At 41.2% G+C, this 27,474-nt stretch overlaps 1 long non-coding RNA gene across 2 annotated transcripts; it reads left to right on the plus strand.

The window, feature by feature from the left end:
* LOC149462261 (uncharacterized) lies at window positions 1-27,474 on the plus strand. 2 transcript variants are annotated; one of them, XR_016312679.1, is made up of 4 exons: window positions 1-87; window positions 919-1,022; window positions 27,010-27,270; window positions 27,375-27,474. It is a non-coding gene; the product is annotated as an uncharacterized LOC149462261 (long non-coding RNA). The 2 variants fall into 2 exon arrangements; XR_016312678.1 differs by having other exon boundaries at window positions 27,010-27,474.

A 27,474-nucleotide genomic window follows, 5' to 3' on the forward strand; every position in this document is an offset into this window, starting at 1 on the left:
TCACTGCTATCAATCTGCCCAAAGAAGAGGGAGACAGGGGCTAGAGCTGCTGCTCTTGTGCACATGGCTGGATCGGATCAGGCTCAGGTAAGAAAAGGGGGGGTGGATGGGCTGGGGGGGCTGCAGCACAGAAGGTTTTTCACCTTAATGCAAAGAATGCATCAAGGTGAAAAACCTTAAGGCTTTAAAAGCACTTTTGGGGGAGCAAAGGTCAACCATGTGTTTACTGCACATTTAAAACCTAGCCTGTGTTACTGCAATATAAAGGTGTCAGGATCTGGAGTCTGCATTAAAAAAAATAAGTCAGTGCGAGTAATCTGTGCCTTGACAAAATTGGAGAACTATTTAAAATTCTGGCAAGGACTAAGCATTTTAGTATGCTGTTTACAGCCACATTTTGAGCTTGTGCTCTTGGGCAAATAAAAACTAAGAACATCATAACACATGCTTACTGGAAGAAAGTGAGAAATATCAACATGTTTTCTGCTTTATTTCCATGTATTGAATTCCATCCTGCCAGTACAACAACATGAAAACATATCCCATCCCCTTCTATTCAGTTTTAGGAAATTCTGATGTAAGATGAATGTTGTAATCGCAATATTACTGAAAATGCCAAGTCATGGTCAGCTGCTTTATAGTACAGCGTGATGCAAGCTAAATTTGGCGAGTCACATGAGTAGTTTCTGTCTCTGCTGAATAAAGTTCATGCTGGTGTTAAAGAGAAATCTTTGCTATCCCACCTTATTGTGTGCATTTCATGTACAGAGAATAGAAAAAACAAGTTCTACATTTTGCATATTTCTTTAAATGTGATATGAAACTGTCATGTACAAAGAACAGAAAAAACTATTTCTACATTTTGCATATTTCATATTTGTGATAAGTGAAACCAGATTTTTCTTTAACTTTCTCTAGTGATATAATGAATTGGTCTTTGAGATTTGGGATACGCAGTATACTCTGGGATTTCACTGGAAGGATGGCGATCTCACCCCTTTAATATGGGAGCTGGGGCAAAGGTAAGTATATTTATTAAAGAGTAACTCCACTTTCATGAAAAAAAAAAAAAAAAAAAAAAGCAAATAAATAAATAAATATATACCGTATTTTTCACTCCATAAGATGCACCTGACCATAAGATGCACCTCGATTTTAGATGCGGAAAACAAGAAAAAAAATTCTGAACCAATGGACTGCAGACATAGTACAGGAAATGACCAGAGACTGCAGACATAATATAGGAGATGACCAGAGACTGCGGACATAGTACAGGGGATGACCAGAGATTGCGGACATAGTACAGGAGATGACCAGAGACTGCGGACATACTTCAGGAGATGGCCAGAGACTGCTGACATAGTACAGGAGATGACCAGAGACTGCGGACATAGTACAGGAGATGGACCAGAGACTGCGGACACAGTACAGGAGATGACCAGAGACTGCGGACATAGTACAGGAGATGACCAGAGACTGCGGACATAGTACAGGAGATGGCCAGAGACTGCTGACATGGTACAGGAGATGACCAGAGACTGCGGACATGGTACAGGAGATGACCAGAGAGTGCGTACATACTACAGGAGATGACCAGAGACTGCGGACATGGTACAGGAGATGACCAGAGACTGTGGACATGGTACAAGAGATGACCAGAGACTGCGGACATGGTACAGTGGATGACCAGAGACTGCAGACATGGTACAGGAGATGACCAGAGACTGTGGACATAGTACAAGAGATGACCAGAGACTGCGGACATGGTACAGGGGATGACCAGAGACTGCAGACATGGTACAGGAGATGACCAGAGACAGCGGACATGGTACAGATGACCAGAGACTGCGGACATAGTACAGGAGATGACCAGAGACTGTTGACATAGTACAGGAGATGACCAGAGACTGCATACATAGTACAGGAGATGACCAGAGACTGCGGACACAGTACAGGAGATGACCAGAGACTGCGGACACAGTACAGGAGATGACCAGAGACTGTTGACATAGTACAGGAGATGACCAGAGACTCAAATTTGACAGGTACCCTCCCCCACTTTTGCAGAGTTGTCCTCCTCCCCTCCCTTCCCATAGTCTTGTGGGACACGTGAAAGGTCCCACAAGACTGCGGGGCCATTTACAAAGCGCAGCACTTCTCGTGCATGCGCAGTGGACACCTGACTGTGAAGCCACAAGCTGTCACAGCCGGGTGCCCACACTGAAGATGCCGGAGCCAGGGAGAGAAGATGGCTGATGGAAGCAGGACAGTGCTGGACTGAGGAACAGGTAGGACGGAGGAGCGGGTTCTTCTGCACAGTAGAGCCAAGAGGCTCCATATTCGCTCCATAAGACGCACAGACATTTTCCCCCATTTTTGGGGAGGAAAAAAGTGCGTCTTATGTAGCGAAAAATACGGTGTGTATATATATATATATATATATATATATATATATATACCGTATACAATTGCAATTCATATTATACTTGAACGTTATTAAAATTACCTTTCCTTTTCAATCTGCAGCGCTGTAATTTTTCTGTAAAATACAATGCAATGCAATATGGAAACCTGGTAGGGTTCTGTACACAGATGGTGTACAGAATGTCCCCCAGAAGCATATTTTCCTGATTGTGTGATTGGCTTACTGATTTTCCCAGGAGTGCGCAATAGGCAGGGCTGGTGCTTACACGAGGCAAACTAGGCAACTGCCTAGGGCACACTAGCATCCAGGGGCGCCTGGGCACAGCACAGGCCGGCACTCTGTCTGTGTGGGATGCCGCCACGTCATGAATGATCCTTCAGCTGAGGGGAGGAGCAGCAGAGGGGAGGAAGAAAGGACAGAGGAAGATTCAGGGTGTCTGGGGCCAGTGTAGCAGCTGAGCTGCTGCTCCTTCCATCCTTCCAGTGTTCCTCTCAGACTCAGTCCCTTACTGCAAGCCGTCTGCTGATCATTGTGGAGTTTCAGCCCTTCTCTTCCCATTCATCAGCAGAGGCGGAGCTGTGCCTGCAGAGGAAGGTAATGTCTGACTATGATGTCTCGTGCCTGTGTGAGTGTGACCCAGCCGGACATCCATCACATGTGCAATGTGTCAGTGAGTGATGACATCATCATGATCCCACATCTTGCTCTTCTAGTGCCTGCTGATCTGTGTTAGTGTTGGTGGTGGTGTGCTGTGTCGGATCTGCCACTGTATGATCGCTCAGTTCAGCTGCCTGCTGTCACAGTAAAGGAATCTCCCCCTATTACCTGGGGAATTCCAGCCTGGGATCTGTCAGAGTGTGGATCCATCATCCTCCATTCACTGCAACTGTCACCCTGCCACTTCCAGCCACAGATACAGTCCATCTGTAACACTGATTTTGTCTTTAATATTGGTGCTGGTGGCATCTTATGACACTTATTTTTGCAAATTAACAGAAAATTAGCAATTTCATGTTTTGTTGATTTACTATTTTCTACTGTTTAAATTACATTCTTATTTTTAAGCAAGTAGCTGGTCTTGCCTAGGGTGCAAAATAGCCTCCCACCACCGGCCTTGGTAATAGGGTACAAATACATTTTTGGGCATCCCCTGCAACAAAAATGTCATTTTTTGTGGGATACTTCCAAAGGAAATCATGTATAAACTCTGGTTCACACATATGCTTTTGATCCATTTTTGAAATGCTTTTTGCATTTTGTTTTGCGTTTTTACACACATGCTTTACTGCATTGTGAGTATATTTCAGCATTTTTTTGTTTGTTTCTTGTTACTGGACAGAATAAAAATGCAAGACGTGGCAACAACGCAAAACAGCATATCAGCAGCATCTCCATTAAACTCCATTTTAGCAAAATGCTGCTTTTTGTGTTTAAAAAAGTCCCTGACCCTTTTCAAAAAAGCAGCAGCTGAAAAACGCATAGATCTGATCATCTGAACATGTCCCGTAGGAAACCATGTTAAATGGACTGTAGTGCGTTTCAGCAAAAGGCAATAAGAAATGCATTAATGTGAACCAGGCCTAAAAGGATGCAGACCCAACAGTTTCCCTAATTAGAGCGCTGCAGGTGCAGGAGCTGATTGATAATTATAAAACCACTTCCATAAGATTCACTCTGCTCATGGACACAGACAAACAAACCGCTCTTTCTTCAGAATAACAAAAGGCAGGAATCTGCAACAAGGTTTTTTTTTTTTTAAATCTCTGCAATGTACTTAGATCACCAATAGGGGAATCATTTTTTCTCAGCAAAAGTGGAATTACTCTCATTTTTTTCCCTACAGTTTTTTTTTCTTTTTTATTACAACATTTTAACATTGGGGAGAACAAAAAAAATAAGTGGGCCTTGTTTGCAGTGCATGATTTTTTAACATTGGCAGGAGGTTCCAACATTAACGGCTTCTGCGCTGCCCTATAGCAGAAATACTGCTACAGGGCGGCAGGGGTGCGCAAAATCACGTATATATACGTGATTCTACAGTACCGGGTAGGGGGCCCTACCTGCGCCGTCAGTCACGGCCTCGATTGTCAATCACCGGGTCCTGGCTGGTGATTCCCCGCAGGCACCCGTCGATCTCCGAGAATTACCGAAGGGGGAGACACCTGTGTATAAACAACACAGATCTCTTCCCTGTCAGCTCCTGCACACTGCTTTGTATGGCTCTGCATAGCAGAGCCATACAAAGTAGTTTGCTTACAGTGGAAAACACACACACAGCACACAGTTAACCACCCCACGTTAACTCCTTCCTGCCCAGTGCCACTAGTACAGTGCCAGTGCTTTTTATTAGCACTGATCACTGTATTGGTGTCACTGGGGATGTCTGTGACACCAGCTTAGTTCCCCCCAGTGTCAGAATGCCCGCCACAGTCCCGCAGTCGCTGATTGCCGTCATTACTAGTATAAAAAAAAATTCCAGTATTTATACCACCATTTGTAAACGCTATAACTTTCACGTAAACCAATTAATTTACATGTATGTATTTTTTTTAGCAAAGACATGTAGCAGAATACATTTTGACCTAAATTTATGATGAAATTTGATTTTTAAATTTTTTTTACTGGACATGTTTAATAGCAAAAAGTCAAAAATATAGTTTTTTTCTCCAAATGGTCAGTCTTTTTTTGTTTATAGTGCAAAAAATAAAAAATGCAGAGGCAATCAAATACCACCAAAAGAAAGCTCTATTTGTGGGGAAAAAAGACGTAAATTTAATTTGGGTGCAACGTTGCATGACCGCGCAATTTTTGGTTAAAGTAATGCAGCGCTGGATCGCAAAAAATGCCCTGGTCAGGAGGGGGGCGGGGGGGGGGGAGGGTAAATGCTCTGAAGGGCAAGTGGTTCATTTTTGTAGTACTATATGAAAGGATTATCACCAGTACACATGAGTTAAACGTTTATGTCGTCGTTCTTCATGCTTGTACTAGCTATTTTCCCATTTCTTGTGTTCCTTTACAGACATTTCCATAATACTGAAAAATTCTATTTTTTATTTTTTGCAGACATAAGTCTGCTCACATCTGTTCCTGGGGGTAGAAAATATTCAATATTAGAATTTATTCCGTTGTTCAGGAAAGGATCCTGTTGACAAACGTAACTTTTTTTGGTCGGGAAGACTTTGTGTTGTGGTGGTGATAGAGGTAGTGGATTCAGACACCCTTCCCCCAATGAAGGCTTAGATTCTGCCTGGCAACTAGGCCATACTCCATCTGCTGTTATGCATAATGAGCTAGAGCATGGTCCCCGGCACATGCCAAGTTTTATTCCCCTTTTCAGTCTGATTATCCTGTCAGCTTTTCATTGTTCTTTCCTAATGGCCTCACAATGGCCCTGCCTGTTGCCTTTGTAACCACAGTGGGGCCAAATGAGGAAAGCCTTAATCTCTGCTTCAGATGAACGCTACTTCTGTGAGTTAGTCATTGCAGCTGTAGACTGGCCGGAATAGTGGCTCTGGTATAAGTGGATGTATAGCACTCCCTAGATATCAGCTGCTGTGATTAACTAAGGCTTGGAGTGTCATGTCATACTATTGCGTTCCTCGACAGCCAATCAGCAGCCAGTTGTTCACCTTGCGTTCTCTTTACTCTGCAGGGTTACCACATGGCCATGTCTATACCTTCTTTTCAAGCCTTGCCCAATTATGCAGCCAGGATGGCCCAGATCTAGTGACAGATGGGACTGAGTTTGTCTTGGTCTAACGTGCAGCCTCGGGGCACACATTAATAGCCCTATTCAGCATAGCAGGCACCAAGAAACCCCAACGAGCAAATGTTATACTAGACAGCATGTAAGGGCTCTGCAAAACTTTTTCCCATTCTGGAAGAATATACGTATTTAAAAAGGCTCTTTTAAATTGTTGCTACTGTAATCCAGAGTAAGTAAATGATTTATGAACATATATACACCATGTTCCAAATTATTATGCAAATTATATTTTTCTAATTTACCTAAATAATTGATGTAAATAACAGTCAGCATAATTCTCATGTTATCAACTATTAAGAGTACAATTCACATTTTATTGAACAAACCTCCTAATGATAACAGGATTTTTTTTAAAGATAAAATACTTCCAATGCACTGTTCCAAATTATTACACACAGTAAGTTTCAAAACACTTTATAGGTTGTAAAGAACTAAAAATTGTCATTTGTTGTGTCTGCAGCATATTTACTGAAATCAAAAGCTATTTCAGTCAAACTTTTAAGAACATTTTAACTTTTTAAATATTTTAACAGGTCACGTTACATTGTAACATAGGACCCCTTATTTGATAGCAGCTTCACAAGTCTTGCATCCATTGAAATTGTGAGTTTTTGGATAGTTTCTGCTTGAATTTGTTTGCCAGATGTCAGAATAGCCTCCCAGAGCTGCTGTTTGGATGTAACCTGCCTCCTACCCTCATAGATCTTTTGCTTGAGGATGCTCCAAAGGTTCTCAATAGGATTGAGGTCAGGGGAGGATGGAGGCCACACCATGACTTTCTCTCCTTTTATCCCCATAACAGCCATTGATGCAGAGGTATTATTTGCAGCATGAGATGGTGCATTGTCATGTATGAAGATGATTTTATTACGGAAAGCATAGTTCTTCCTTCTGTACCAGGGAAGAAAGTGGTCAGTCATAAACTCCACATACTTTGCAGAGGTCATCTTTACACCTTCGGGGCCCCTAAAGGGGCTGACCAGCTCTGTTCCCATGATTCCGGCCCAAAACATGACTCCAACACCGCCTTGCTGACATCGCAGCCTTGTTGGAACAGGGTGGCCGTCCACCAACCATCCACTACTCCATCCATCTGGACCATCCAGGGTTGCACGGCACTCATCAGTGAACAGGACTGTTTGAAAATTAGTCTTCATGTATTTTTCTGCCCAATGCAGCCATTTATGCTTGTGAGCATTGGTTAGTGGTGGCCGAATAGAAGGTTTATACACAGTTGCAAGACTCTGGAGGACTCTACACCTTGATGTCCGTGGGACTCCAGAGGCACCAGCAGCTTCATATATCTGTTTGCTGCTATGTAATGGTATTTTAGCAGCTGCTCTCTTGATTCGATGCATGGATCTGGCAGAAATCTTCCTCAATGTGCCTTTATCTGCACAAACCCGTCTGTGTTCTGAATCAGCAACAAATCTCTTAATAGTGCGATGATCACGCTTAAGTTTTCGTGAAATATCTAATATTTTCATACCTCGTCCAAGGCATTGAACTATTTCACTCTTTTTGGCAGCAGAAAGATCCTTTTTCTTCCCCATATTGCTTGAAAATGGTACTCTGCTTAATAATGTGGAACACCCTCCTTTAGTAGTGTTTCCTTAAATTGGGCTCACCTGCCAATCTAATTATCACAGGTGTCCGAGATTGTTGTCAGTGATCAAAGGAGCCCTGACACACAATGCCATCCATGAGTTACACTGAAAAACAAAATATTTAATCTTTGTGACACTTAAATAGAATTTGCATAATAATTTGGAACACGGTGTATGTCATGAATTTTAAACTGCAGATGTTTATATTATTATTATACAGGATTTATATAGGCCCAACAGTTTGCTCAGCGCTTTAGAATATAACAGGAGACAATACAGCAACAATACAGTTCAATACAAGAGGGTTAGGAGGGCCTGAGCCTGGGAGCTTACAATCTAGGAGGTTTATATAAGGATAATTGCAGGAAAAATAATAAATATGCAATACCTTAAAGTCTAAAAAGTTTCATTGAAAGTGCAAATTTCTTACAACATTCAACCCAACATTACTGTGTTATTAATATAACAATTATTATTATGAATGTGAATTATTATATGCACAAAAAATGAATTCTGTAATACATGTGAAGGATTGATAGATTAAACACAACATTGCTTTTGATAAAATTCTTAGAACCTTATCAATAGATTCGCCTGCTGAGCAAGTGGTGAACTTTCCAACTTATCTACATTGTAATAAGCAAGTCAATCAATTGTACCTTCTAGCACAGTGTGTTCTAATGTAAAGTGAAGTAGCTGGCCCCAACTCTTAGTCAATGGGTGGCTAGATAACATTGTTTTCCTTTTACATCCTCTACCTCCTGCAGATCTTCTAATCTTGAAAGGACAGCCAACATTCTCTAAACTCACAGCACGTGTGGCTAATGTCCAGTATGTTAATAGACAGAGATGCTTATGCCCCCTGGCTTGTAAAGTATAGCAGGCCTGCTTCCTCTTTTCAAAAGATCAAGCAGGTGTGGACTATACAGGACAGGTGTAACGCTTACCATATGTCCTGAATGCACTCTGATGTCTCCGAATTTAATAAAAACACACAAAAAACACTGGTGGAGACAAGTAGAAGCAGGCTGCCTGACTGCTGGCTGGTGTGCTCATCTATTCATTTGAAAATTCCTAACAAATACAATTATGTACATTGACTCTCTTCAAACGGTATTCACCAGGATCAAATACTCCTCTCTGATAATCCAGTTTTCCTGTTCACCTGCTATATCTGTACCAGTCTAAAAATGAGAGTGAGATATATTTAGGGCTCATGTACACGGGGCATTTGGAAAACTCTTCTGAACGATGGAAACTGACTGCTGGAAAACGTAGATTAAAAAACGGCAGTTTAGCCGCGTTTGCATACTGCATTTATGCGTATTTATGTGCAAATGCGTTTAGAAGCGTTTTTAAAAGATAACCTCAGAAGACCTTCTCAAATGCCCAGAATGCACTGAAAAATAGTAAAATAACTATTTCAGACATTTTGAGAGAAATAGAGAGAGCAGAAGCAGAGAGAGCAGTATGTTTTGAGATGACCTGTCTTTTCTGGTTGTATTTACTATGGATCCCATCATGAGCCTAATGCAGCGCATTCTACCATTTTTTCCTTCACAGGAAACCTGGAACTGACTGCACTGGTGTTCTGGGTCCATTTGAATACATGGAAAACGCTTTGCATGCATTTCTGATGATGAAAAAAGGCTCTGGACAGCATCTGGACATTGAACATTTAAAAAACGCTTCTAAACGCAAACACTTCTAAATGCAGTTAACCGCGTTTACATGCATTTACAAGCATTTGAAACGCCGATAAAATCTACTCCTGAACGCAGTTTGGTGTGTTCAAAAATACGACTGTAAACTCAACTGCCTGTAAACGACTGTAAACGACTATGTTTACATGGACACATAGGAAAACATTAGGGAGAGTTCAGGGGCTGCTGAAAAAATTGCTGAACAACTCCTGAATGTCAGTTTAGGAGCTGCAGTGTACATAAGCCCTTAAAGCGGAGTTCCACTCACCCTGTCAAAAAATAAGTCAGCAGCTACAAAAACTGTAGCTGCTGACTTCTAAAAAACAGCCACTTACCTGTTCCTTGGTCCCACGGTGTGTCCCCTGCAGCCCGTTTCACTGGCCATCCTGTATTCCAGGAGGCCGGCGTCTTCACTGTGGACACCCGGCTGTGACAAGTTGCGGCTTCACAGCCGGATACCCACTGCGCATGCGCGAGTAGCGCTGCACTTCATGAATGGTCCTGTAGTCTTCTGGGAGCTGTCACATGGCCCAAAAGACTACAGGGAGGCAGGACACATTCTGCTTCCGGTCGCCTAGGCGATCGGACTGGAAGTGGGAGCGGGTACCTGTCAAATTCAGGAACCTACTCCCCCCCACCCCCCCCAAAGGTGCCAATCCTTAATAGGGAGCGGGGGAGCAGTCCTTAAAGCGGAACTTCCCCTTTTGGGTGGAGCTCTGCTTTAAAGTGGTTGTAAATATGAAATATGAACATAGCATATCCCTCTATAATGTGTACTTGTCTCTATCTAGAAAACTAGCAGGTTTTTGATTAAAACTACATGGTGCAAAATCTGGTGCAGCTCTGCATAAAAACCAATCAGCTTCCAGGTTTTATTGTCAAAGCCTAATCGAACAAGCTGAACTTTGAAGCTGATTGGCTACCATGCACAGCTGCACCAAGTTCTGAGTACACCAGTTTTTGTAAATCTACCCCTAAGTGTAATTTCTGTTTGCTGCCTCTATCCTCTGCATGAGTCACTTCTGACAAGTTTTCCTGACACCAAGAGAAATATGATGACAGGGGAGGGAGCTCCAGCTGATTGACAGCTTCAGGTCTGTTCCTGTGTGCTGTGTGGATGGGGTGTATCTCTTCCCTCCAATCAGCACTCAGTGCTCTGCTCACTGAGATTTAGCTCTACGTGCAAATTGCTCCTGAGTACTGGTAACCACAGAAGCTGGCAGAGGACATTTTCCACAACTTGCTTCCTCTGCGGCTCCGACTGATGAGATCATCTGATACAGAGTGAGGCAGAAGAAGCAAGCAAAGGAAGACTTTCTCTACCGGCTTCTGTGTTTAATATAAAAAAATTAAAAGAAATATGATCCTACCAGGTTTATATCTTAGAATATATATAAATAAGGGGAGGAGAGCTCACTCCTGACCGGGACACTCTAAAACCATATACATGCCTTAAGGATGGCTCAGTGCTGTTGGTCTGGTCGTTTCTAAGTCCATCAGTCTATTTCTTGACCTCCATTACGTTTTGGATCTCTATGGCTTATCCAATGGCCAGAGAGGAATATATCAATATAGCAGCTGCATTTTTTAGTGGCCACTCCTTTTTTCTGTTTTCCTTACTCTCTGTGCCTGTCCCTCCTCTCTGAGAGCTCTCAGTCCAACCAATAATAATATATTCATAGAATGTAATTACCAATTAATTATATGGATAATATATGGATAACATTTGATTAATTGGATCCATGGTTACCACTTCTGACCCATAACTTTCTTTTATATTGGGTTAATGTTATTGTGTTTATGTGTTATTTTACTCAACAAAGGTTTGTTATTGCTGTCAATGATCTCTGTCAATATTCAATCACAAATGAGATTCCTTTTTTCAAATATTTTGGGTTTGAGAGTGTTGCAGTGGCAAGGTTGTGAGCAGTGTGCAGCATGGTGTAGCAGAGGGTAGAGAACACGCAGAGTACGGTGAACTGAATATATTGTGAACATTCCAACAAGGTATAACCAGGCCTGGTGGGTGAGCACAGATATACGGTGCCACTTCCAAATCTAACAGCAGAGATCCTGATGCTTTGAGTGATGCTGACAGCGTTTGCAACTAGGAGTGAACCCAACAGGGGAGCTACTCCAAGGAGGAAGACTTAGTCCCTGCACTTTCCCTACCCCTCCGGAACCTTTCCCTGCTGCTAAGTGCTGTCCTTAACAGGTGGGAAAGCTGTTCCTGCTCTAGCCACTTGCAAGATGCGCACCAAATCAGGGGGCCAGGAGTTTAACAACTTCCCGTCTGGCCCATGTACAAAAACAGCTGAATAGGAGCAGTGCAGGAGCAGGTGGCCATTTATAAATGGCCTCCGCATTCACTGCCTGTGTGCTCTCCCTGGGAGCGCACGGCACCACAATCCGGTGCCCGCTAAAAAATTCATATGGGTACACTGTTGCATGACTGCGCAATTGTAATTCAAAGTGTGATAGCACTGAAAGCTGAAAATTGGCCTGGACAGGAAGGGGGTGAAAGTGTCCGGACTTGAAGTGGTTAAATAAACTGTGCTCACCCAAGATGGCCACAGAAGTCACGAGGGCTGAATCATAGGAAATTATAGAGGAATGAATTTACCCAAGACTTTCTTCCTCTTCTGTATTGTCACTTTGGTCAAGTGCCACCTACAGTGGGGAGTACAGACTGCACCTGCCTACAAGCTGTCATAGCAGCACCCTAAGCATAGGACCATGCAGCACTGGCATGTTTTGGCACAAACAAGGCCTGGATATTGAATTTGTAATCACTTTGCTATTTGTTTTTAATGTAAGGATTGTTCATACTTTTGAGTCCCACACAGAGATATGATATATTCAACAGATGACTGCAGATGAAACCAACAGTTTAAAATTCTCTGCAAATTATGTTGCCTGCCTCAGAGCAGACATAGTTTTTTGAAAAGTGTGTTCAAAACTGCAAATTATTAGTGTAGGAAACTTGTCTTTTCCTAGACAGCACCTCTTGCTAAAATGGTCATGAAGAAGAAACTTCAAAAAAACAACCACAGGTGTTGCCCAAAACAACCAACCTGTTTCCAGGTAGAATACATTTAGCATAGGTCAGAAAAAGAGCCAACATCTCATTGGTTGCTTTTGGTAGCATTTTGCATCATATCACATCTACACTCACCTTTCTTTTAAGGAAGCTTGAGCTTTTATTAATTAAAGCTGAACTCAAAGCAGATATTGTACGCCCCTTGAGGGTTAGGGACTGATGTGAATGTACAATATATATGTAAAGCTCTGCATAAATTGACGGCACTATATAAGTACCTATATTAAATAAATAAAAAAGGACACACATTAGCACAGCTCTGCATTAATAATACATCTTTAACCACTTCCCGACCGGCCGCTGTATATAAACGGCCGGACGGTGGCAGTGCAGGGTCGGGTGGCCGTCTATAAACGGCCTCCCCGCACCCTGCTTGTGCGCGCTCCCTGGGAGCGCGCAGCACCGCGATCCGGTGCCCGCTGTGTCCTCCGGACACAGTGAAACACCGATCGCCGGACGGGACCTCTGTACGAGGTCCCGATCATGTGATCACTGATTGGCCAATCAGTGATCACATGCAAAGTAGTAAGCAAGATGTCACTTCTGACATCATTGCTTACTATGTGTGAAATCTGTGAATGATCACAGAGGTCACATGGTACAAGGCTATTCACAAAAGCCTTGTACCGTGTGACAAGCTGTGACCAATCACAGCTCACTCAGTTCTTCTCAATGAGTGCAAGAATGCACACAGAGAGAAAGAGAAATGATTGCTTTTACATCCTATATTTGTGTAAAAGCAATCAGTGTAAAAAAAAAAATCTGCATCACCCCTCACAAGTAGTACAGTGTCACCATGGTGACACTGTACTGCTAGGGTGACAGTATGTAAAAAAAAAAAAAAAAAAAAATAATATAAAAAAATAAAATAAAAATGTAAAAAAAATGTTTAAAAATTATAATTTTTGCTTATAAACTAATTGGATTTTTTTTTTTTTACTAAAAAGATAACGGAATAAATTTTGGCTAAGATTTATGATGAAATATTATTTATTTGCAAAATTTTATAAAAAAAACACTTTTTTTCAAAATTTTTGGACATTTCATTTACATAGCAAAAAAAATACAAATCCCAGTGGTGAATAAATACCACCAAAATAAAGCTTTATCTATCTCAAAAAAATTGTAAAAAATTCATTTGGGTACAGTGTTGCATGACCGCGCAATTGTCATTCAAAGTGTGATAGCGCTAAAAGCTGAAAATTGCCTTGGTCAGGAAGGGGGTAAAAGTGTCCGGTCTGGAAGTGGTTAACCACATCCTTACCGTGCTATAGCTGAATGATGGCTACAGCGTGGTTGTCCAGTTCTGGAAGGGCATCATATGACGTCCTCCCAGAACATGCCCTCCCGTGTGCCCCCAGCGACGCGCACCTGGCGATCTCCGTGATCGCTGTTTCCTACGGACACAGCTGATCACATGATCAGGTAAAAGGCCAATCACAGCTGCCTTTTACCACGTGATCAGCTGTATTCAGTGACACAGCAGATCACGGAGTAAATACAGTTGCTGGTTATCGGCAGCACTTTCCTCACGTTGTCACAGCATGAGGAAAGTACTGCCGATAACCGGCTGCTGTCACAGAGCAGATTGGCACTGATGATCAGGGCACTGATGATCAGTGCCCTGCAGTATCGCCCATCAGTGCCGCATAGCAGTGCCACCAGTCAGTGTCGTCAGTCAGTGCTTCCCGTCAGTGCTGCCTATCAGTGCCCATCAGTGCCACCTATCAGTGCCCATCATTGCTGCATATTAGTGCAGCATCATCAGTGCCTCTTTATCAATGCCCACTAGTGCCATCTCATCAGTGCAGCCTTTCAGTGCCCATCAGTGCCGCCTATCAGTGCCCATCATTGCTGCATATGAGTGCAGCATCATCAGTGCCTCCTTATCAATGCCCATTAGTGCCATCTCATCAGTGTAGCCTTTCAGTGCCCATCAGTGCTGCCTACCAGTGCCCATCATTGCTGCATATCAGTGCAGCATCATCAGTGCCTCCTTATCAATGCCCACTAGTGCCATCTCATCAGTGCAGCCTTTCAGTGCCGCCTATCAGTGCCCATCATTGCTGCATCATCAGTGCCTCCTTATCAATGCCCACTAGTGCCGTCTCATCAGTGCAGCCTATCAGTGCCCATCAGTGCAGCCTCATCAACGCACATCAGTAAAGGAGAAAAATTACCTGTTTGCAAAATGTTATAATAGTAACTAATGAAAACTTTTTTTTTCAAATTTTTTTCTCTTTTTTTTGTTTATAATGCAAAAAAAAATAAAACACCCATCTGTGACTAAAAAGCACCAAAAGAAAGCTCTATTTGTGTGAAAAAAATGATAAAAATGTCATTTAGGTACAGTGTTGCATGACCACGCAATTGTCATTCAAAGTGCGACAGCGCTGAAAGCTGAAAATTGGCCTGGGCAGGAAGAGGGTAGAAGTGCCCTGTAGGCTAGTGGTTAAAGTGTATGCTTACACAAAACTTTGTTGCATCCCACAGGTGCATCAATAAGCAAGAGGTATTCTCTACAAAGTGAGGAGATATCCCTTCTTACACAACTGTCACTGGAACAGGTGTCTCCATTGATAGATTTGCTCTCATATCTTGTTCAGTTGACAGCTGTTGCAGTGACAGCTCAGAATTGAAGATGTTTTCTCACTTTCTGTCTTAGTGACAATATTTACCAGGACAAATAGAGGGGAGAACCTACCTAATGGGCACATAGACAGCAATAAAAAAATGAAGGTTTTAAACCTTCCTAATCTAACAAAACTACAAAAAAAAAAGGTTTTGACAATGCATACACTTTAAAACCAAGTAGAAAATGTTTGGTATATGCTGCTCTTGCCCTAGTATAGAGTACACATCACTGTAAGTTGGACTATAATATTTAATTTAATAATTTTTTTTTTTTGGATGATATTTTGTCTTGAAGGTGGTGTGTGTCCCATATAGTTTTAGGCTAGGTTCACATCTATGCAGGTTGCGGTTGAAGTGTTTTTTTCCAGTGCAATTTGCAGCACATTTTGTGTTTTTGAACATGCGTTTTTTACATGTTTTTGATGCGTTTTGCTTTTTTTTGGGGCTAATAGGAAAGTATGACAGTTCTGCTTATGTAGTGTGATTTTGATGCAAATTTGATGCTACTTGAGTGCCAGAGATTGTAAAGTTACATCAATGTTTTAGAACAGAACTGTCATACTTTCCTATTAGCAAAAAAAAAAAATACAACACATTTTTGGTGCAAACCATTGAAGTCTTTTATTATTATTATAATACAGGATTTATATAGCGCCAACAGTGTGCTCAGCGCTTTACAATATAATGGGAGACAATACAACAATACAGTTCAATACAAGAGGGATAGGAGGGCCCTGCTCCTTGGAGCTTACAATCTACACAATTTGCACACAAAAAGAGATCTGCTGAGGGAAGAAAAGTCCCTGACCCTTTCCAAAAGATGCACCGGCTCAAAAAGTAGGGATGTGAACTAGATTAATAGGAAACCATATTAAATGGACTGTAGTGCCTTTCTGCAAAACACACTGAAAAATACATAGGTGTGAACCAAGACTCATGCATGCCCACTCACACCTCATTCTAACCTTAAAACTATTGCTATTTTTTGGCATATGCCATTTTACAGGAAAAAAAGGATGCAGCCCCAATCTCTGCAGTACCCTCCATCTCCAGTTTATGTTAAATGTGAAGCAACACTAGCACTGAAAACGGTTTAACAAGCCCACCTATCTTATTACTTCTCACGTTTTTAGGGTGCAGCAGGAATAATCATTGGCAAAGGTGCAAGCCACAAGAGTAGGAATCAAAAAGCAGGTACCAATATTGATGGCTAACAACCAAACTGGGTGCAACCTGTTCGGTCAAAAATGGCTGCAAAACTATAGGTTGTTTTTTTCTTCCAGTACCAATCAGGACAACAAACCACTACGTTTTCACTGACACCATATATGTTTTATTGCCAGCACATCATGATTATCTTTGACTGTGATATTTATTTATTACAGTGTTTGTACCTCTAAAAGTTTGCAGTAAAAATATTTGAAATAAAATGGCTGCACACAAGAAGCTGTCCTAGGCTTTCTAAGGACAAAGATCTGCAATACTAGATTTCACCTGAAGTGCCGCGCTGCAGCTTCCTAAAGAAACAACTGATTTTTGCTGTTGGCTTTCGGCCGGACAAGCAAACAACAGGAACACTGAGAGAAGTGGAGACTGCTCTTATCAAAAGGGGTGGTAACGTTGGGTTGATGTTATAAAACCGGTCTACTATTTGAATTATTATTATTATACAGGATTTATATAGCTCCAACAGTTTGCTCAGCGCTTTACAATATAACGGGAGACAATACAGCAACAGTACAGTTCAATACAAGAGGGTTAGGAGGGAGCTTACACTCTAAGAGGGAGGGGCTAGTGGTACAAAAGGTAATAACTGTAAGGTATGGACTGGTAGGAGGAATAGAAGATTCCATTATTAGATGAAGGTAGGATAGGCTTCCCTGAAGAGATAGGTTTTCAGAGATCACCTAAAAGTGAGCAGAGTAGGGGATAGTCTGATAAACTGGGGTAGAGAGTTCCAGAGGATGTGGGCGGCTCTGGAGAATTCCTGTAGATGAGCATTGGAGAAGGAGACAAGGGAGCTAGAGAGTAGGAGGTCGTGCGAGGAGCGGAGAGTACGATTTGGTTGATATTTGGAGACAAGATTGGTGATGTAATTTGGGGCAGAGTTATAAATGGCTTTATATGTTATTGTCAATGTTTTGAATTTTATTCGTTGGGCAATGGGAAGCCAGTAGAGGGATGGCAGATATGGAACGGTTAGGTTAATAAGGTGGTTGAGTCTGGCAGCAGCATTCATGATTGACTGAAGAGGGGATAGCCTGCGATGAGGTAGGCCAATGAGGAGGAGTTACAATAGTCAAGGCGAAAGATAACCAGGGAGTGAATAAGTTGCTTAGTGGTTTTTGAGGTTAGGAACGGGCGTATATTGGAGATGTTGCGGAGGTGAAGTCTACAATATTTGGACAGTGATTGCATTTGGGGCTGAAAGGACAGATGGGAGTCTAAGATTACACCTAGTACCCTGTTATGAGGGGAGGGACTGATGGTTGTAATATTGATCTTGATGAAGAAGTCAGGTGAGGGGGCATAGTATGAGCTGAGTTTTGGAAAGATTTAGTTTGAGGAAGTGGAGTGACATCCATGCCGATATGTCACTTAGTAGGTGAATAATGCGAGAGGAGACTGAAGGGGTGAGGTGAGGTGTAGAAAGATAGGTTTGTGTGTCATCAGCATAGAGATGGTACTTAAAGCCATGGGAGTTTATCAAGTGACCAAGGGAGGAGGTGTAGATGGAGAAGAAAAGGGGTCCAAGGACAGAACTTTGTGGGACTCCTACAGAAAGAGGGAGTGAAGAGGAGGAGGCAGCGTTATAGGTAACGCTAAAGGAGCGCTGCGATAGGTAGGAGGAGCACCAGGAGAGAGCAGAGTCTCAGAGGCCAAGAGAGTGGAGTTTTTTGAGGAGGAAGGGATGGTCAACAGTATCAAAAGACACAGAGAGGTCAAGTAGTAAGAATATGGAGTAGTGGCCATTGGTTTTAGCAGTTAGTAGATCATTAGTGAGTTTTAGTAGGGCAGTTTCAGTGGAGTGTAGCGAGCGAAAGCCAGACTGTAAAGGGTCAAGAAGGTTGTTGTCAGTGAGGTAGGAGTTCAGGCGATTGTAGACTAAGCGTTCTAAGAGTTTAGAGGTAAATGGGAGCAGGGAGATGGGTCTTAAGTTGTTCAGGTTGGTGGGGTCCAGGGAGGGGCTTTTTAAGTATAGGAGTGATCTGTGCATGCTTTAGAGGGGAGGGGAAGGCACCATTAGAGAGGGAGAGATTGAAGATGTGATTGAGGGAGCATAGGATGGAAGAAGAGGGTGACCGTAGTAGTTGTGAGGGGACAGGATCCGGGGGGCAGGTAGTAAGACAGGCTTCTGAGAAAACCTTAGTGACCTCTTCTGTAGTAGCAAGGTCAAAAGAGGAAAGTGTTGAGGGAGGTTTAGTATAAGGTATGCTAAGTGGGATAGTTGTCTGCGCAGTGGAAATGTCCCTGCAAATTGCATCAATCTTGTTTTTGAAATTATTTGCAATCTCATAAGCAGTGAATGAGTTACTGGGTGGAGATGGAGAAAGTAGAGTTAAAAGTAGAGAAGAGAAGACGAGGACTGGATGACAAGCTATTGATGTGAGTACCACCACAATAGTAAAAATACACTAATTAAAATAAACTATTAACTTTGCACAGCCTTAAACCTCAACAAAAATCTTTTTTTTTTTATTTCCATGTATTATCTTACTATTTAGTGTATGCCAAAATTGAAAGTATTGTGTGTAGACACTTACAATAATGACGTGAAAAGAGACAGAATTCTGCCTTGTTCTTTAGCCAAAATAAATGCTAGATGAAGGCAGAGTCAACTGATGATACACTGATAAGGGATCACTCCTCAAACATCTGATAACACATTTACCTGATGTTCGCTGCTTCTGCAATTATTTGTAGCACTGGAATAGTACTAGGTGTCTTGAATATTTCTGCAGAATAGGATCTACTGACTTCAGTAACCAAGTCTGTGTATGGCTTTTGCTTCTCTTAGATACTATGGGGGGGCTTATTTTTAAAGAAGTGCCATGGCACAAGCTTATCAAAGGCAAAGCAATAGATATAATAAAAGGTTTCCTAACCTGTTGTATTGATATTTCCCCTTGACATGGCTGATGGTGTATGTTGGTGTATGTTGGTGTATCATCATCCAAGCCAGCTAAAAGTGGCTGAGAAACTGGCATCTATTGTTCATGGGTATCTAAAACCAAAGCCTTTTTGAGGTTTGGATAGAATGGGAAAGGATTTGTCAGGTTTTTAATGCAGTTGGTTTCCCAATCGGTAAGGTTCTCTCATTCTATTTGTTCTGTGGTCATTGTCAACTGGCACAAGAATGATGTAAAATTCTCAGTTTTGAGTTGCTCAAGAACAGGAATAAAAGGGAAATATTCCAGTGAGGACATTTGCTCTGATGACAGCTGTCTCACTTTGGAGTAATGTCTTCTCGCTTCCTCTCCTATATACAAGACAGGAATTGAAGGGGAATCTCCCCATTGGGACATAAACAGCAAATAAATAAACTGAAATAGGTTGTAACCCTTACCTGATATCTAAAACTAAAAAATAGTTTTGGATATAAATGCACTTTAAAGATAAATTATATAAATGTTTGCAGCTAGAAAATTGTGCATAGCTCTTTCATTATAAAGAACATGAAAATGTGTACTAGCATGCTTTAATTATGTCTTGGGTACAATTGTAAATATGCAAATAACACAAAACTATAACGGGCATTCATTTTTTAACATAAAACATTACACAGCTCACAACAGAACACATGTGTCATCGGAACCTATAAATAATATTGAGAAATATTTTCACTGCAGTTGCTCTATGCTAGGAATACAAATAAACAGCTGACAAAGCACATTGGAGTGAATCAGTACCATCATTAAAAAAGAAAATAAATGGACAGGTATAGGGATTTTGCCAGTAAGGTGTTTAAATAAATATATGGGGTTGCATACTGTTGTACTGGCTTTACAGTCTATTACACTTGAAGGGAACATATATGTTATTTACACCTACGTGCAACATTTATCTCATGAATCAGAAACCACAAACTTGTCAAATTCTGAATCATCAAACGCCACTTGCTTTCATTTAAGGTCACATACAAATGTTATGGGGAAAATCCCAATTAAAGTTTCGACTCCTACGAATTCATTTTTTTTTTGGTAAAGAAAGGTCTGATAAGAAAGGTTTAAAGAGCATGTTTGCCAGATCTTATCTTAAGTTTGTGGTAGCCATTTGCCATGCAACAAAAACAAATATAATGATATTTAGAGTTTATACTTTGTGACCGACTTGCTATGGTTTGCAACTACTGCATATGTTGACAGCAATTTTTATCACTACCTGTGCATTGCTGTGATTGGGCCCTTAACATAACCCATTATTTATTGATATGCATATTTTCTTGCATGTGCTTTGCTGATCACCAATTACTGCCTATAAGACATTACAGCACACTATTGGCAAGTTGGCCTACAGCATCATGTATCCATCTTGCATTGCAATGCGATGTTCTTGACATGTCATAAATTAACAGGCCAACAACAGTCAAATGTGGCTGTAATACAAAGGTGAAGATCATATCTACTGAAGCCTCAGCACTAGTAGAAATAAGAAACAATCAGCATTCAGCTCATTTCTATGTACATTGAAGCCTCCCTGTGTGAACAGAAGGCATAATCTTTGCAACCTCCATAAAGCTATATTTGACAGCTGCGATTTTGTGTGCCAAGTACAATCAACTGCCATGCAGCACCAGCAGAAGTAGATTAGGCAACAGTTAGATAAAATCCAAAAGAATATTTGCATAGGCTAGGTAACAGTTACTATTTGCACTTCCTACACACAGAAATTATTGCATGATTGCATCAAAATTACCGCCACTGTTTAACAATATCTGCCCACCTACCGGGGCTGATTTGCAAAAGGAATTGAGAATCTTCATTCCAAACAATTGTGTAAATTTTGACTTAAATTTTTCAAAGTGTGCATTCAGTTTGAATACTGTTAGAAATTCTGTTTATAGCCCTGCAGAACAGACAGTGCACAGTCCACATGTGCTTTTTTGCTCCACTGCAAGAAAGAAATAGGAAACTTTATTTAGAGAAAAGACATAGCATACCATAGATCAGTGTTTCTCAACCTTTTTTCAGTCAAGGCACCCTTAAAAAGTATACAGAGTCCCGAGGCACCCTTTAAAATTACGGAAAGTCTTTAGGCACTCCATTCTAAATGTGAAAAGTTTTATATAACGCAGCATCGTCCACACATGTAGGACACCCACTATTAGAGGTGATTTATTCTTCCAAAGCAAATACACTTTTGCACATTGGTACTGACCAGTATTCTATTGTTTATCTTCTCCCTCAGTTTTTCTCCATCAATGAGCTAATGTGACCCCAGCACTGATGGAGAGGGGCAGGGGAGGGTCAAACTAGGATGCTATGCAGGCAGCTGACATCCTCCTTATCAACTTATGTCAATGGTTATCAGGACATCAGAGGCTAGAAGGTGGTAATGGTGCACGATGAAAACCTGTGGCTTTGTGTCACTAAAAGGCAGGCTTGTTCCACCCGCTGGCTTGTATACAAGTGTTGGGCAATTTTTAGATATTTTTCCAAGGCACCCCTTAAGAAACCTCAAGGCCCCCCCAGGATGCCTGGGCACCCTGGTTAAGAAAGGCTGCCATAGATGCAGCTACAAACCTATAAGCATTGCCATCTACTGGTTGAAGAATATAGGTCTGCTGAATATTGATGTTGTTGTCGCACAAAATACATGAACTTTGTATTCCAACAAATACACACTTTGAAAAATTATAGATCTTTCTCATATGGTTGGCGAATTAAAGTGTATATTCACACAATTTTTGAGTAAAGATTCTAAACTCCTTTTGTAAATCAATCCATCTCTTGCCCTTTTAGGTGTATGCTAATTACAACTGCTAGTCACTACAGACTTGGGTATGTGCATTCACTTAGTTATTCTATGCAATGAATCATTGTCAATAGTGTTGCATATTGTTTAATGTATGATATTTGTGTGACTTTTAATAAATGGCATTTCCAGGCTTTCTAGCAACCTGCCGCTCAGAGTATAATTTTGCATAGGCACGTGTAGAAACTGTAGTTAGTGCAATCAACAATACACGTTTTTCCTCCTGTTAATGGCTGCAATATATTTTTCCAAGTAGTACCTTTTGCTTACAGATGCTTAGAAGTAGCATAATACATGTGTTTTCTTTTCCTACCCACACTGTAATTTAGCTGTAGATCATTTCATAGCTACACTACAACAGAATGAACAGCGATCTAGTCTCTTTGATGTCAAAAAGCGGTTTCCATCCTAAAATCAATTTAAGACCCTTGTAGGGAGATTTAATACGGGGTTAAAGAAGGATAGTGGTTTTGTCGACATTGTAGAATTAAGGAGCACGTGCTGTCTTCTGTTTCAAAAGGCAAAAAAAAAAAACACACACACACTTTTCACTTATTTCTCCTTTTTATTATGGCTTTCAGAATGCAGGCAGCAGGCCACAGTCGACAGCTGTGAGTTGCGTGTATCAGTAGCAGCTGTCTCTTGCTGGGGTGAAATTAAAAGATTAAGGGGATGTGGGCACGTGCTGGCTTCTGGAGGCCCAGACAATGCTTGATTTAGGCTGGAACTTGTCTGCAAAGGCTGACAAAAGAGGTAGACTCGAGCTTGCATCAGGGTCAAAGGGGACATTTCATTGACAAAGACAAAAGCCATACAAGAGACAAGTGAAAAGGGTGCTCAGTGCAAATCTGAAAGAGCCGGCTCAACCCCGCAACAGCTGCTCCTGCACATGAAATTTGAAACGGTCCTTTCACAAATACAACAGGCTGCATCAAGAAGGGCCAGAAGAACAGCACACTTTTGGCTATAATGAATCGTTTGCAAATGAAAAGGCTGCTCTGGCTATTTGAAGCATTTGGACCTGAAATGCGGTAATAACCTAACCATTAGTCAAACTAGGTGATCAGACTGAAAGTGTGTATGGCACAAGCCACATTGGGGGCTGTCCATCCTTTGCTGCTACTTGTGCAATTTGTTTCAATAAGTCAATATCATAGCCCATGCTTGTCAAAATGATTTGAAACCAAAGACCTGAAGGAGTGTAAACTCAGCAAGGGGCTACATTTATTTTTTTTGTGGGTATCATATGCAGTTCTGGAGAAAATGCTGCATAGCAGATTCATCTCATTCACCCAGACTTAGTCAGTAAGGCATTGAGGATGTCCACATTGCAGACCTCATATAAACCAATTAGATTACAGTTACGGTAGTTAAATATTATTTCTGATTGGTTGCTGTAAATTACTGTGCTTTGCAGAATATCATTCTGTAGGGACCCACAGATGTCCATAAGGAGCTGAAAAGTTATATATTTATAATCTAATCACAATTAGTGTAGACAATTGGGTTTAGTACTGGGAAAGAATTTTTTCAGCCAATTGTTACTATTCCTCCTAGAAGAGGCTGGCACTGGTAAATGTCTGCACAGAAAACAAACATGCACCACTGTCTGTCGTTGCTCTACATGTTTATGCCATTCTTTCTTTAAATAAAGGATGCGTAGCAGTTATATCTTATGGCTGCCATTTCATACTATAGGTAACATCACTTTTTAAAACAGGTGTACAGGCAATTGTCAGTGAGGATGTGCAGATAAAGGTTTTATTTTACTACACTTAAAAAAATAGAAAATTATTGATTGGTTGCTAAATGATCATACTGAATAAACTGGAAAGTATTATGTGGATGCTAATTGTTGAAGATTAAGGTAATGAAATCCAATATTATAAGAAACCACATAAAACTACAAGCCGTACTATAATTAAAAGCAAGGAATTTAGAACAAAAACTACGGGGTTCATTTACTAAAACTGGAGAGTACAAACTCTTGTGCAGGTTTACCAATCAGCTTCTACCCTCAGCTTGTTCAATTAAGCTTTGACAATAAAAAATGGAAGCTGATTGGTTTCTATGCAGAGCTGTACCAGATTTTGCACTCTCCAGTTCTATTGAATCAAACCCCATGGGATTGTGCAAGGAGAAAAATGGAAGTGTGGAGTGGTAATTACCAAAGGATAACAGATAATTCAACCGCATTTGCCACAGTATGTTCACAATTCAAAAATAAGTGTGCAAAATGCAATAACCCAACCGATAAAAAGTAATGTGCTTATCTGATTGCCGTAAACCAAAATTCAACTGACTGTTCTTTGTAATGACACACTAACCATGTCACATACTGTATCTGTCTAAATAAACCAATTCTAAACAATACATTGTCTTTATGTTTAAATGATAATGTGGCAGATCAAAGCCTTCATCCATCATCTCATATACAGTAAAATTGTTCTTACATTATGACTAATACAAGCCTTGTGTTCACTTGACTAGATGACTAAACAAGACTGCATGCTAGGCACGCATTCGAGGTGTATTTGTACTCATAGACATGTATTGTTTAGAAAAGAATCAGTTTATTGGTGTTATTCATAATAAACTAAGGCATGGACAGACATCTGCTATTAAGAAAAATTCTCCAGCATAGAGGAACCATCCAAGCCGCTTGCTCCACTCAAGGCAAACGAGGCATTGTGAGCATGTATTTTTAATGGAAACAGTGCCTCCTGTGGATAGTCAATGCTGGAGAAGGCTCACCATTGGTGCAATCAAGCAATAAAATGAAATAAAGAGTCTCTCACATATGGAGCTCTCAGCGGGGTAGCAGTAAAGGTAAAAAGAAGAGTAGCAGTTACTACAAGACATGTGGGCCCATTAGTGACCCAGGCTTAGGAAAGCTTGTGTTTTAAAGACCTAGGGCATGATAATACAGTGCAAAGAACCTATTAGTAACATTCACAGCTATATATGTAAAAGGTATTTTACCTAAAGAGCAGCTAAGACATTTTAGAGGAAAAAGGAAACATTGAAAAACAGTGTTCTATTGCATTACTTGTCTGTCTGATTCCTCCAAGAATCTATTATATCATACGTCTATCCCTGAACATGAATAAAACCTGGTACCAGGGGCAGACTGACCATTTGGAAACTCAAGCACTGCCCAAGGGCCCGGGGTCAGTAGAGGACCCCATGAGATGCCCCTGGTTCCTTTTTCATAGGCTTTTTTGAGTTTGGGCAAGGACACAGGGGCCCCATGATCCCATATTGCCCGGGGGCCTCATGAGTTGTCAGTCCGCCCCTGCCTGGTACATACATGTATTTTCGGAAAATATACCATTTAAAATGTGTTAGTCTTCAAATATTATATTAAGCTTGCAATATTTAGAAATCTGAGTATGACACTGCTTTAAGGATTGGTAAATCAAATAAAAAGCGAATTTAGGTGCAGAGAATATATATACTCTATAGGGTTTATTTACTAAAACTGGAGTGTGCAAAATCTTGTGCAGTTTAGCATAGAAACCAATCAGCTTCCAGGTTTTATTGTCAAAGCTAGCCTGCACAGCTGCACCAGGTTATGAGTGCACTAGTTTTTAGTAAATCTACCCCCATGTGTCTCAGAGAAGTTAATGATTTCTTGGGAAAGAATCCTGAAATCACTTGTCATTGTCTTGCCCTCTTGTAGTATGTGCAGATGTAGCAACTCATTGGTGCCACCTAGTGAGAGTTGCATTAATAAACATTGGGGTCGATTTACTAATGAAGTATTCCAGCTGTTGATGGTATTTTTCCCATCAGAATGTTCATTTAAAATTTACAGCTATTAAATTGCTATTTTTTCATGAAACAGGACATTTTTAGCTTTTGCACCTTTGAGAGCTGCCATGAGTACAGCCTTCCCTTTAGTGATAAATAGGACTGTGGCATGCATGCGCAGTATAATGCGGCTGTTTTTGTGAGAAAAGGATGTCTGATACCATGCAACAAAGTATTTGTCTGTCATGCACCTGGTAGGAGACTGAATTGAGGAGGTTTGCCTCAAGCCAAGGCCCCACTGAAAGTTGAACAGATGGTGCCAAGGGACAGGAGGAACACGAGTGTTGATAGCAGAACTTGCAGCTGAAGAGGCAGGGTTCAGAAGTCAGGTAGGACATCAGGTCAGGAGGAAATATGATGCATGCGGGACCAACCAAGGTTAAAGGGGTACTCTGCATGCACTGCAGGTTCTGGAAACGTGGTTTGTCAAAGCTCTCAGCATTCTTTAGGCAGGAACACACTGTGATTACTGGAGCGGTTATTAAGGACAGCCGAATCAGACACTTAGAACTAGTATGAAGCTAAGTTGGAAGCAGGAGCGAGGTCACAGAGGTAGCCAAGGTCAGTAGCAGGTAGGCAACGAGGTACAGAAGCATAGGCAAAAGCGTGGTCAGGAACAGATAGACAGAGGTACAAATGGAATCCAGGATCAGGTCAGTAACGAGCCAGGTCATCAACGGAAATCATACACAGGATACACCCAGGACACAAGAAAAGCTGAAGACCAGTCAGGACTGACAGTTAGCAAGAGCATCCCTTAAATAGCCTATCTGGCGCCAGAAACTGTGGACACGTTCCCACGTGCGTGCGCAGGAACGCTTGCATGTTCATTTCTATAAGCGATGCACCTATGCACATTTCTGTTAGCGATATTATGTGCATGCTCCAGTCACCTTAAAGGAATTCTCCTACATTGTCATAGTGGAATACAATCTTTTTTTTTTGCAAAGAATAATGCAACTTTTTTTTTTCTCATGACATTACAGATACAAATTTGTCTTTTGGAAACCTTTTTTGTGGAGAACAACCTTCACTTCCACCTTTCTCACCAAGAATGACCTCCTCTGAACCCGAAGCCTCTTGAGATCCAAGCATCACACCCCAGAAGGCTTCAGGGCAATCTATGCCACATGGGCAGCAGCCCATCGTTAGAGGGCTGGCTGCAAGAATCAGGAAGAGGCAGCAGACATAAGAAGAGAACATGGCGGCACAGGACACAGCATGAAAAAAACGTAGTGCCTTTACAGGTATAATTTGATGCCTAAAACAATTTAAATTTTGTAATAGCAGGCTGGGTTGCTTCCATTGCCATGAATCGTTAACACAGGTTTTTAACCAACTTATCTTACAGTACCATAAGTCTGATGGCAGTATCTATGATGATATATCCTGGTGACCCATATGAACTAACAGAAATTATATTGTACAATAAACAGCAATAATTACACAAA

The sequence above is a fragment of the Staurois parvus genome, unplaced genomic scaffold (assembly GCF_062004578.1).
Source record: "Staurois parvus isolate SC_StPar_1 unplaced genomic scaffold, SC_StPar_1.0 ptg000178l, whole genome shotgun sequence".
Lineage (NCBI taxonomy): Eukaryota > Metazoa > Chordata > Amphibia > Anura > Ranidae > Staurois > Staurois parvus.